Here is a 12,390-nt window from a genome sequence, read left to right as displayed (position 1 = left end):
CTGTGGAGATCAGCATATAGTTTTCACTTCAGAGATATCAAAACAAATAATAATAGTTCTGGCACTTCTGAAAATGACAGAGGTAGGAGGGAAAATAGGAACTAATTCTGCAATGATGGTAATTCTGGAGATCAGTGTCTCTCAAAATGTGTTCTGTCTAAAAACACAGGTTCTTGAGTGCCACCTAAATCTGGAAATAAAATCTCTAGGAAAGGGTTAAACATCCACCTTGGGTAATTTGAATGCACACCAGAGCATCAGATGGTCATTGTTTTATGTCTTAGCTTTCATCATCTCAAGCTACAACTGTCTTTAAAGATTTGATTAATCCTGACCCTAGGCTCCTGATGCATCAAGTTGGGGCTGAAACAGAAATAGAAATAAAAGTAGACTCAAAAATATGAGTGCCAAATTCAAAGAAATGTCATCTTATTTTTTTTAGGAACATTGAATAACTGGCTTTGATTTTTTTCAAGGTTTAAGTATGTATCACTCAACCAGCTTATCCAGAAATAATAAACCATGTTGAAAATCATTTGTGAATCTCCAATGAGACCAATAGTAGTATTATTTGTTTCATAATTTTAAAAACATATTTATATACGCAGATGTTTCCCAAGAGGAACTAAATTGACTTATTTAAATAGAAAGCCACACCTTCAGTAACATCTCTTTCTATGTGGTTAGGGACCACATCTTAGCCAGTAGCCTTATTTGTATTCCCATAACACTTGAACAGAGAGGGTCTGAAATGAATGTTTTGAGTGAATGTTCAGCTGACTGAATGTTCAGCTGACTGAATGTTTATCACACTTAAAGAAAGTGGGATATTAATATTTTGTGTTTAAAACTAACTTATTAAGTCTTCCTCCTTTTCAAAGTAGTTAAGGAAATAACCTCTTTGCCCCTTCAATGAATTATATAATGGTAGTAGTAAATATTTCCTATTATTAATTTAGAACCTTTCTTCCAAGTGAGCTAAAATTTGTTTGTAAAATCTGTATCTTTTCTCTTCATGCTTTATGAAAAACTTAAGTCATTCTAAAGTGATAGGAAATAATTCTTACTGTTAATATTCAAACATATTAAATTATTATAAATCACCTTTCTTAAGTAAATGAGCCACAAAGCCAAACCAAACTACAAATTGATTAAAAAACAAAAAAGTAGAGAATTTTGTATTCATTAGTTAGTCAATTCCCGTTGTTCTAAACTCAGAACTATTTGTTTTTCTGTCACTCATTTTTTAAATTAGGTTTGTTTTCTATTAACCTATTTACTGATTTGTTCTCCTGTGTAGTTATAATATTTACACTGATATGAGAACTTTGCTTTATCAGTCCCAGTGTGCATTTCCTCAATCCTTCTAAATGAATGTTTACCTAGTACAATAATCCTGCTGTTGTTATAATAGATGCTTGATAAATGCCTCAGTGAATATGTTAAAAAAGACAACTTGATGTAATGAAATGAGCAGAATCTTTGGGATCATGTGACCAGGAGTCTTAATTTCATACCCTCTACTTACCAGCTAAGGGATATTGAACAAATTACTTAATTTTCAGTTTTCTACATTGCAGGATTGTTGTATGTGTTAAATAAGCATATCTAAATAAAAAACCTTCCACAGTGCTGTTTGTGTATGAAGCTGTTCTTGACTGAAGTAGGCATAAGCTTGAAATTTATTAAAAATAGTTATTATGGGAAGTCTTATGAAAAACTATAGAAAGATGTATGAAATAGGTACAGAATCATAAGATTTTGGTGGTCAGAGGGACTTTAGAGATCTTTTCCATACCTTTCATTTTATATGAAAATTGACTGTGTGTTTGTGTGTGTATTTGAAAATAAATGGTCACATTATTGCACCTATGGCAGTGTTCACATCTTTTATTGGGTTGGCCAAAAAGTTCATTCGGGTTTTCCGTAAGATATTATGGAAAAACCTGAATGAACTTTTGGGCCAACTCAATAAATTATTACACTATTATTATGACCATTATGGGTATGCTCATTTGCACAGTATTTTAGTGTTTGCTATTTAAAAGGTATCAGTATTAAAAAACTACAAAAGGAACACTTGGTTGCTGCCTGCAGTCAATAATTTTTTAAAGTTTTGTTATGTATACTTACTGATATAGAAAGATATTGTATTAAGGATTTACAAAACAGTATGATTAGTATAATGCCATTCTTGTCTGGATATGTTTTCTATTCTTTTCATCACTCCCCCCACCTCGCCCCCATCTCTCTCTGTCTCTCTCTTTTTTCTCTTTCTCTCTCTCAGAAAACCTGGATTTAATATACACCAAAGTGTTGAATGACTCTAGTCTGTGTGTTTTTTAAAAAATTTCATCTAATATGGAATATTTAATTTTGTATAGGGAATATGTAATATTTTATATATTTTAAACTGCAACTAAAATTAATAAAATTATCACCATGTGGCCTTGGGAAAGTTACTCTTCAGACCTTAGTTGTGGACAGAATTAAAGTTCTGGGTTAGATGTTCCTTTTAGCTTTAAAAGATTGAGTCTGTGTTATAGCTTTCTAGCTTGCTTCTAGCTTCTTAATAACTCTTCTTTACTTAAGGAAATGATTTCAATTTAATCTCAGATTTGGGCAAACTTCCTTCAAGGTATGTCAAATAAACAGGTATATAGAGAAATTCTTTTCTCCCTCCTCTGCCCGTCCCACCCACAATACAAGAAGCCATTTTTGTTGTGTTGCTTTTACCCCTTCCAAATGTCTCATAAACTCATCACATTTTGAGTACTTCTAAAAATTTGCCATGGATATTTATCTCCGGAGTCATCTAGTATAGTTAAAAAGTTTTGAGTCTTCCTTATTATTTGATATGATGTCTTAACATTCTAAATGTCTCTTCATATCTGTCTGTATCTTTTCATATGACACCTGAAACGTAGGGGGTGCTCAGTAAATATTTGTTGAATGAGAGAATACCTGTGCTTTAATCTCTTTCAAGACATTTAGTACTGGGACCTAACATTTTTCTTTTTCTGCTCTTTTCTTCTCCTCCTTTTTTTTTTGGCTACTTTGCCTCTTATAGTTTATCTTGTAATTTAGCTGAGTGGCATGATAGCCATTTACACTTTCTGTGTTAGTTCTAAATTTTTATTAAAATAATACTAAATATATTAACCATTAGTTTTTGCTGCCATAATTTTATGAATGTACACAGGATACTTTAACACACTAATTATTTCTCCAGTCCTCTTTAATGAATCTATAAAGCAAAATGAATTTTATAATAGCACAATTGAAAATGCTGATAGTAGAATAAATCATGTGGATGGTAGCTGACAAAAGATATTAATAATGCTGGGCTAAACAGGCAAATTGAAAATGCATTTAAAATCTGCTTTGTTTCTGGGTCCTTATGTTTTTTTCTCAAGCTTTTGCTTGAGAACACTGTCATTTTAGAACACTGTCCTGTTTATTTTTCAGTTTTTTGGAAAAGCTAATCAAATTTGAACTTAAGGTGCAATGTAGTTTATCCTCATTCACGTGTTGGTTTAAACGATTTTAATCATTTTGGACAATCTTTCTGGTAACACTAACATATAAAACAGATGGAGAGTCCTATTCTTCTGCTTACCCTGCAGCAAACTCTCCCTCCTTGCAGGACCTGTGTGTCCCTATGAGGTATCCTCAAGCCTGGGACAGCCCTGAATGGGAACTTCTGTTTTCATTGTGTCCATATATCCTAATTCCTTAGTCAGTGGTTTCCTCTCTGCACACACACACTCTTTTGTCACTCTTCTAATTAAGCGTCTTCACCCCTTAGAGAGTTTTGGGATATTACTGCTATGATATGTATTTTCATACGCATTTAACACTTTGCTGTCTAGCATTTTGGGGAAAACTCTCTGTTGTCCAGCGTTAATGTTGCTCCAGCTTGTTTCCTTTTCATTCATCCTTGGTTGCTTTGCTGACATAAGCCCCGTGAGGTAGGATTTTTGTTTTTGTTTCCCCATCCCAGATACATCATGTCAATAAATAACTACCCAATAACATTAAACAAACTCCAGAGTACTCCAACTTAGATATTTTTACTAGCCTTACCCCCACTGATTCTGGTTTTTAGATTCAGAATTGAGGGATTTCAGAAACATCGGACTGAGGTGGAAGAGCAGTCATATCGCACACGTGTGTTTATGAGCGCATGGAAACGTTGAAGAAATGGCCAGGACTAGATGCCTTTTACAAACTAGCCAGCTACCTTCCTGTAAATTCCATTCCAGTAGACAGTGTTCCCAGGGAAAAACAGGCTATTTCCTCTGCTATTCTGGAAAAATTTTGGAAAGTCTGTTATCTGTATTCTTTCTACTCTGGGGTGGTCTAATGCAGAGAGCCGTCCATTTAATTTTTACCACCAGGACTCATCCCTTGTCTTTTCTGTGCTTCTGATTATGAACCAAGATTTGAGAGGTATTATCAACTACTACTAGTGAGGTTGCATCTAAAAGTTACCTTCTCTCAGGGTAAGAGATTCAAGCAAAGTGGGTATCAGATGCCAAAAAACTTTTCCCTACCGTAATAACCACTTATGTAGTAAGTAGCCTGCTGGTTCGTGACCTTGTGGTTTGTAGGGTCAGTCCATGGTAGCAGTAACCCTGAACAGGTGCCCTTTTTTGTAACCAATATTATTTATTCCTGTCATCCCTGTCCAATCGTTTCTACGTCTCCTCCTTCTTATGCTCATTTTTACAGTTTCTTGAGTTTGTCTCCACATTAATCACCACGCAACTTACCTCTAAAAAGTAAATTGAAATGCCCTTCAAATAAAATAGCAAACTCTGTAGAACTTCCCTCCCTCCCTCCCTGCCTCCCTCTTTTCTAATTTAAAGGTGGCTTTTATTTCCTTGTTTTAATTTTGTATCAGATTTTCAAATCCTTTCTGTAATGAATTTATCACTTTGAAATGAGAAAAAAAGTTTTAAAAATTAATACCCTTTTAATGAAAATAATAATCAAATAATATTGAGCTCTCTTCATCCCCTTAATGCTTGCTGTATTAAAGCAGGCAGGAAGAATTATGTAGGATCAGAAACCTGCAATTTAGTTGTGGGATGCTCCTTTCTTACACTGGGCTCTGAATGCAGAGAGCAAATTCAGTCAAATGTCTGTTGCCACTCTTCCTGTTGCATGGAATGCTTTAAAGCTCGACTATCTTCTGTCTTCTCAGTGACCAGTACCAGTGTGCTTTTTTTTTTTTTTGGCTGCATTGGTTCTTTGTTGCCGCGTGCAGGCTTTCTCTAGTTGAGGTGATGAGGCTACTCTTCATGGTGGTGTGCGGGCTTCTCATTGCGGTGGCTTCTCTTGTTGCAGAGCACGGGCTCTAGGCATGCAGGCTTCAGTAGTTGCGGCATGCAGGCTCAGTAGTTGTGGCTTGCGGGCTCTAGAGCGCAGGCTCATTAGTTGTGGCGCATGGGCTTAGTTGCTCCGCAGCGTGTGGGATCTTCCAGTACCAGGACTCGAAGCTGTGTCCCCTGCATTGGCAGGCAGATTCTTAGCCGCTGCGCCACCAGGGAAGCCCAGTACCAGTGTTCTTCATTCCTTTGTGGAATCCGTATTTCCACCTAGCATCACTTTTCTTCTCCCTAAGGGACGTCCTTTATATCACCAGGTCTGCTCGTGATGAATTCTTTCAGCTTTGTTTATCTGAACAAGTCTTTGTTTCACCTTTGAGTTTTTAAAATATATTTTCTCTGTGTATAGGATTCTAGGTTGACAGGTTTTTTTTTTTCCATTTAGAACTTTTTCCAGATTTTTTTTCTAATTTTAGACTCATGGATGTGCATGAACATAAGGACATTGACACAGATGAATTAAGAAAATTAGGAAGTGCTATAATATAAATATCAATATTGTTTATTTTCTGCTTAAGTTAATTGTATATGATAAACATTGTAAAATTTCTATTGAAAAACAGAAGCTCAAAACCATTTGTATGAGTTCTCCCATCTGTTACCTTTTTGAGAAAATGTCTTTTTGGCTTTGGGTTAGAGATTATAGATCTTTGAGTCCAGAACCTTTAGTCTAGTTATTTTATGGTTATTCACATATGCATCTTTAATAAAGAACAAGGGACTATAATGCTTCAGTCTAGAGGAAAACTTTTTAGACAATTTCCACAGTCACTGTAAAATGCCATCATCAGTTGTCAAATAAGCATGTGCTAATTTTAGAGAACATTTTAGAGTTATAAATGTAATACATGTTCATGGTTGAAAATTTGGAAAATGTAGAAGAATGTAAAGAAGAAAATAAAAATCTCATGTAATCCCACCATGTAGAGTTGACCACTCTTGAAATCCTGCTGGTGAATTTTCTTCCAGAGTTTTTTCTGTGCATATGCCTTTGTTTACTTACTTAACGAGATTAAAATCAGTGAATATATAGCTTTATGGGTTTTTGTACATTTTATTCATCAAGATAATATTTGTTGAGCGCTTACTATATGTCAGGCAATATGCTGTGTTCTTTATATTTTGTATCTTATTTAATCCCTCTAATAACCCTGATTAAATATATAAAATTATTGTTATTTCTGTTTTAGATATAAGGAACAATGGCTCCTCTTATATAGTCACAGCAAATAAGTGGCAGAGCCTGGCTATGAACTTAGGATATCTTATTCCAGAGCCTATGCTCAAATAATATGTTATACTATATAACATTACTAAATACTTTTCTAACAATAGAATATATCTAAGGATATATTATGCTGTAGTATTATATATATGAACCATTTATTGTTCATATTGTTATACTAGTATGTTGTTTCAAGGTATTGATCAGGTTAGCATTTTTATATAAAAATCATTGTGAATATCTCTGATTATTTCTTTGAAAGTACTTCCTTGGAGCGGAATTACTATGTCAAAGTGCATTACATTTTAAATGCTTTAGAAACACATTGCTAAACTGCCCTTCAGAAAGGTTGTTCAATTTGTATTCCCCAGGAGTGTGTTGAAGAGTAATCTACTGCACCCTTAAGATTAAGATTGAATATTGTGTTATAAAGTCTTGAATAATTTGAAAATTTCTTGTTTTTGCATCTTTTAAGATGTTTACTGGATGCTTGTATTTCTTTCTTTTTTTATAAATTATTTTCAGTGTGCTTTTTTCCTGTTGCCTTTTTTACAACTGTGTTATCATTTGTTCTTTTAGTGCTAATCTTTACAAATAAGTGGTCCATACCAACTGGCTTTACTTCTTAACTGTAAGGAACTTTCTCCTCTACTCCCCCACTCTTATAACAAAAATGATCAAGTCCAATAAACAGATTTAAAGTGCAACTTTAAACTTAACACAGTAAAATTCTGTATTTAGTTTCGAGCCTTAATGTTCTGTCAAATTTATTGCTTTAAAAATTATTTACCTACTTTTTGAGACATCCAAGTAACCTTTTCTTAGACCTCATCTTAAACTTCTCAGTGTCATTATAGTCATTTATTTCTAATGAGATCCATGTCCCTTTCCTTGATTTTTTTGTTTCTTTGTTTTTGTTGGTGTATGTGTGTGTGTGTGTGTCTCTGTGTGTGTGTGTGTGTGTGTGTGTGTGAGAGAGAGAGAAAGAGAGGCTTTCCAGGTTCTCCTTCTATATAGATCCTCCTGTTTTTCACCCTGCATTGTAAGAATGATTCTCTTCCAAGCTGAGCTTCTTGACCTCATTTTTGTATTCAGCCAATGAACTGATTTTTATAAATGACTATATAAATTACTCCCTTTGTATCCCAGTCTCAGTGCATGTAGACCTATTCATTTATTTCACGTATATGTTATTTTAATCTCAAATTCATCATAAAAGAAATTTAATTCCTCTTTTCCTTATTCTTTTTTCTTTCCCTTGATATGAACAACCTGTGTTTTCTGTGTTGTTTTTCATCACTTCAGATGTAAACTTTCTAGTCATCTTTTATTCTTTCATTCATTTTACCCATTAATATTTTATTGTATTGTATATTTTTTTTCTTTGGAATGTCCCTCAGATTCTTCTTTTGTGTTCATTCTCTGGGCCACATCTCTGGGCCAGGTCTTTCTCTTATTCCTTGTGTCTGTGGGCTTCTTTCAGCTGATCTTTCCCAGTTTATCCTTATCCTGGTCCCAAGATTATTCTTCTGCGACTGTCACTTTGTTTGTGCAGCCCTTCTGAATAACAGCATATAGTTGCTCTCCCATTTTTTGCCAGTCATAACCCAGGATCTTGTTGACATTGGATACCAGTGTTATTTCTTAAGTACATACTCTCTACTTTACTCAGGAAAAGTACATTATTGTCTCTGTTAGTTTCCTTCCCCAGCCTCCTTGCACATCTGAGTCAAAATAATAACTACTAAAACTGCAGTATATTAAGGCTGTATGATATGTCAGTTACTGCACTAATCCTTTTACATACGATTTTTGCTGATCTTTACAACCAGCATACATGGTAGTTATAGTAGACCTTTTCTATCTAAACTAAGGATTAATTGTTTCAGGAATTCATAGTTGAAGAAACTTAAGGTTTTATAGAAAACAGGATTAAGAAAACTGTGGTGTGAAGTAAATGAGTGAAAGCATATAAATAAACTTTTGCTGAAATAAAACAATCAAAATGCATTGTAAAGAAAGAGACTATCAATTACACATTTTAAAATTTTGCTGTAATAGGTATAGTATCATTAATTTACATTTAATATTTTGCATGCTACATACATTTAAATAGGTTATCCCTTTCTAACCCCCATCCAGTATCAGGAAAATGGTTGTAAGTTTGTTCTACCTTATTGGTAATGGTGTGCATTTTAAGTGGCATTTTTTTCCCCAATCCATCATCTTTTCTTCAAATACTCATTGCTTTTCTGGTTTTGTAAATTTGGAGTTGTTTACAACCAAGGTCTGGGACGCTATAGCTCAAGCCATCCATCTCCCTTATTCATTCTTAACGTTCACTATGCTTGCAAGATAGGAGGCTAGGTCTGGGTTTACTTTACCTCAGATTTCTTTCTCTGTTTCCAAGGCTCCTTTGCAGAAACTTTCACTCCCAGTCTGCCATCTACTTTCTCCTTCTTTTCTTTTTCTATCTTTCAGTAATTCCCTTCTGTGTTTCTCTACATCACACAAATTTAACAATATTAACAACATAGAGATGAGGAAACAGCAGTTGGGACTTCTTTTAGATTATCAGTAAGTGAAAGCTTTGGGATTGAAATTTAGATCTGAGCGTTCCAAGGTTCAGGTTTTTTTCTTACTGCCACATTTCCTTTCATCCTCTTCACCCTACCCAGAATCATATTTTTCTCAACATTTTATTACCTTCTACTTCAAGGCTACGCTTAGTGTCCAGTTCCTCAATGAAACCATTTAACTGCCATTAGTTGATCCCAGCTGAACTCTTGGCCTCTGTACTCTTAAATGTAATAGACTGTAGCACATGCATTTGTGTTTAATTGTTTGTCATCATGTTATGTGTATGGTGTATCCCTGGATTCATTGTTAAATCTATCTATCTACCTATCTATCTATCTATCTATCTATCTATCTATCTATCTATCTATCTACATATATAACTGAATCACTTGGCTATACACCTGGAACTAACACAAAATTGTAAATCAACTAGAGTTCAATTTAAAAATCTAAAAAAATTAAAAAAGGAGTATCAAACAATATCTGGTAGCATGCAACATTAGGTGGAGGTATAAAATATAAGATCTAGAAGAGGTTCAAGAATGAAAAAAATCATTAGGCTTGGATAAGCAGATAATTCCTCAAAGAGAAGAGCTGGGCCTTTAGGAGAAGGCTTTTGAGAGGGTAGAGAAGGGATTTTTGGCAAATATTTTGTAAAAGGTACAAAAGCACAAATGTGAACAGTCTTTTCAGGGTATGGCTTATCTTAGAGCTTTTAGTTATGTGAGGATGTTGTTGGATAAAAATGAAAAGTGTTGAGATGATATTAGGGATTGATGGTAATGTGATATTTGGTTAGATACATAAATGGAGACTTAACAGTGTTTATAGAATAGAAGGCTTAACATTGTTAAGAAGTCAGATGTCCCCATATTTATCTGTAGGTTCAAAGAAATACAATAAAAATCTCAGGAGACTTTTTTTTTTTTTTTTTGGTAGAAATTGACTAGCTGGTTCCAAAATGCATATGGAAATGCGAAGGACCTAGAATAACAATTCTGAAAAAGAATAAAGTTAGAGGACTAACCTTACCTTTCTCAAGACTTACTACAAAACTTCTGTAACCAAGGCCATGTGATATTGGTATAAAAATAGAAACAGAGATCAGTGAAGTAGAATAGAAAGTAAGGAAAGGATTGAGACAGATATAGTCAGGTGACTTTCAATAAAAGTGCCATGATAATTCAGTGGTAAAATGTACAATCAACAAATAGTCCTATTAGAATTAGATATCCAATATTCTGTAATAACCTAAATGGGAAAAGAATTTGAAAAAGAATAGATACAGATTCAGTGTATAACTGAATCACTTCACTGTACACCTGAAACTAACACAACATTGTTAATCAGCTATACTCCAATATAAAATAAAAATTAAAAAAAGAATTAGATATCCATATGGAAAAACAAAAAAACTGAACCACAAACCTTACCTCACCCCATATACAAATTAACTCAAAATTAATCATAGGTCTAGACATAAGAGTTCAAACCATGAAATCTCTAAGAGAATACGTAGGTGAAAATCTTTGTGTCCTACCATTAAGTAAAGATTTTTGAGACAGGACTCAAAGCATGGACCATCAAAGAAAAAACTGATAAACTGAATGTTATTAAAATCAAAACTTTTGTTCTTTGAGAGGCACAGTTATGAAATGATAAAGGGAAGCTATGTAGACAAGAAGAAAATATTTGTTAAACATTCATGTGAGGACTTGTGTCAAGAATATGAAGAACACTTACAACTCGATAACAAAAAGAACCACAACTCAATTTTAAAAATACAGATGAAAGATTTGAACGGTTATTTTGAAGAGAAAAATATATGAATGGTCAATAGCATATGAAAAAATGGTCAACATCATTAGTCATTAGAGAATACAGATTAAAACTGCAGTGAGATACCACATCTACTAGAATGGCTAAAGATAAGAATGCTGACAATATAAAATGTTAGCAAGGATGTGGAGAAATGGAACACTCCTACATAGCTTGTGGGAACATACAATTGTACAGCCACTTAGGAAAACAGTTTGGCAGTTCTTTTAAAGTTTAACGTATACTTAACCTTTCAAGCCAGCAATTCTACTTGTTGGTATTTTCTGAGAAATGAAAATGTATGTCTACATAAAGACTTATATGTGAATGGCAACTTTATTCATTAATAGACAAAATTGAAAAACAAATGTCTATCCTGTGCTTTACTCCGTACCTTCTGAATGAGAATTTTGGAGGAGGTGCAACTTGAGGAATCTTTAATTTTCAAAATTGCTCCATTATTCCATTGCAGTTAGGCAGTTTGGGAACTAGTGCCCTAGACTATCCTATCCAGCATGGTGTGGCCACTGCTAGCTCATATTGTACTTTTGTGCAAATTTGAAAAATATATCTCTCCCCTCCTCCCTCCTAGGCACTAATCTACTTTCTGTCTGTAGAGAGTTGCTTCTTCTGGACATTTAATATAAATGTAATCATATAACATGTGATCTTTTGTGATGACTTTTTTCACTAGTATAATATTTTCAATCATATAACGTGATCTTTTGTGATGACTTTTTTCACTAGTATAATATTTTCAAGGTTCATTCATGTTGTAGCACCTATCAAATTTCATTTCATTTTATTGCCAAATAATATTCCATTGAATGCGTATGCCACATTTTGTTTATTCTGGCACCAGTTGATGGATATTTGGATTGTTTTTACTTTTTGGCTATCTTGAATAATGTTGCTTTGAACATTCATGTACAAATTTTGTGTGGCCATGATTTCATTTCTCTTGAGTATGTAGTTAGGAGTGGAATTTCTGAGTCATATGGTAACGCTATGTTTAACCTTTTGGAGAACTGCTGGATGGTTTTCCAAAGCAACTGCATCATGTTATATTGCTACCAGTAATTTATGTGGGTTACAGTTTCTCCACATCTCATGAAAACTTGTAATCTGTCTTTTTTTTTTAATTGAAATATAGTTGATTTACAATATTATAGTAGTTTCAGGTGTACAACATAGTGAATCAATATTTTTATAGGTTATGCTCCATTTAAAGTTACGATCTGTCTTTTTTAAAAAATTTTATTTTATACTGGAGTATAGTTGATTAACAACTTTGTGTTAGTTTCAGGTACTACCTGTCTTTTGATCATAACCATCTTAGTAGGTGTGAAGAGGGGTCTTATTTTAGCTTTGATT

General features: G+C 33.8%; 1 protein-coding gene across 5 annotated transcripts in view; it reads left to right on the top strand.

The window, feature by feature from the left end:
* Positions 1-12,390, top strand: part of PPP1R9A (protein phosphatase 1 regulatory subunit 9A) — a 286,952-nt gene that overhangs the window by 156,860 nt on the left and 117,702 nt on the right. The gene's annotated exons all lie outside the window — the stretch shown is intronic.

The sequence above is a fragment of the Eschrichtius robustus genome, chromosome 8, assembly GCF_028021215.1.
Source record: "Eschrichtius robustus isolate mEscRob2 chromosome 8, mEscRob2.pri, whole genome shotgun sequence".
NCBI lineage: Eukaryota > Metazoa > Chordata > Mammalia > Artiodactyla > Eschrichtiidae > Eschrichtius > Eschrichtius robustus.
The sequence above is the reverse complement of the archived record's forward strand: the minus strand, read 5'-3'. Positions and strand labels throughout refer to the sequence as shown.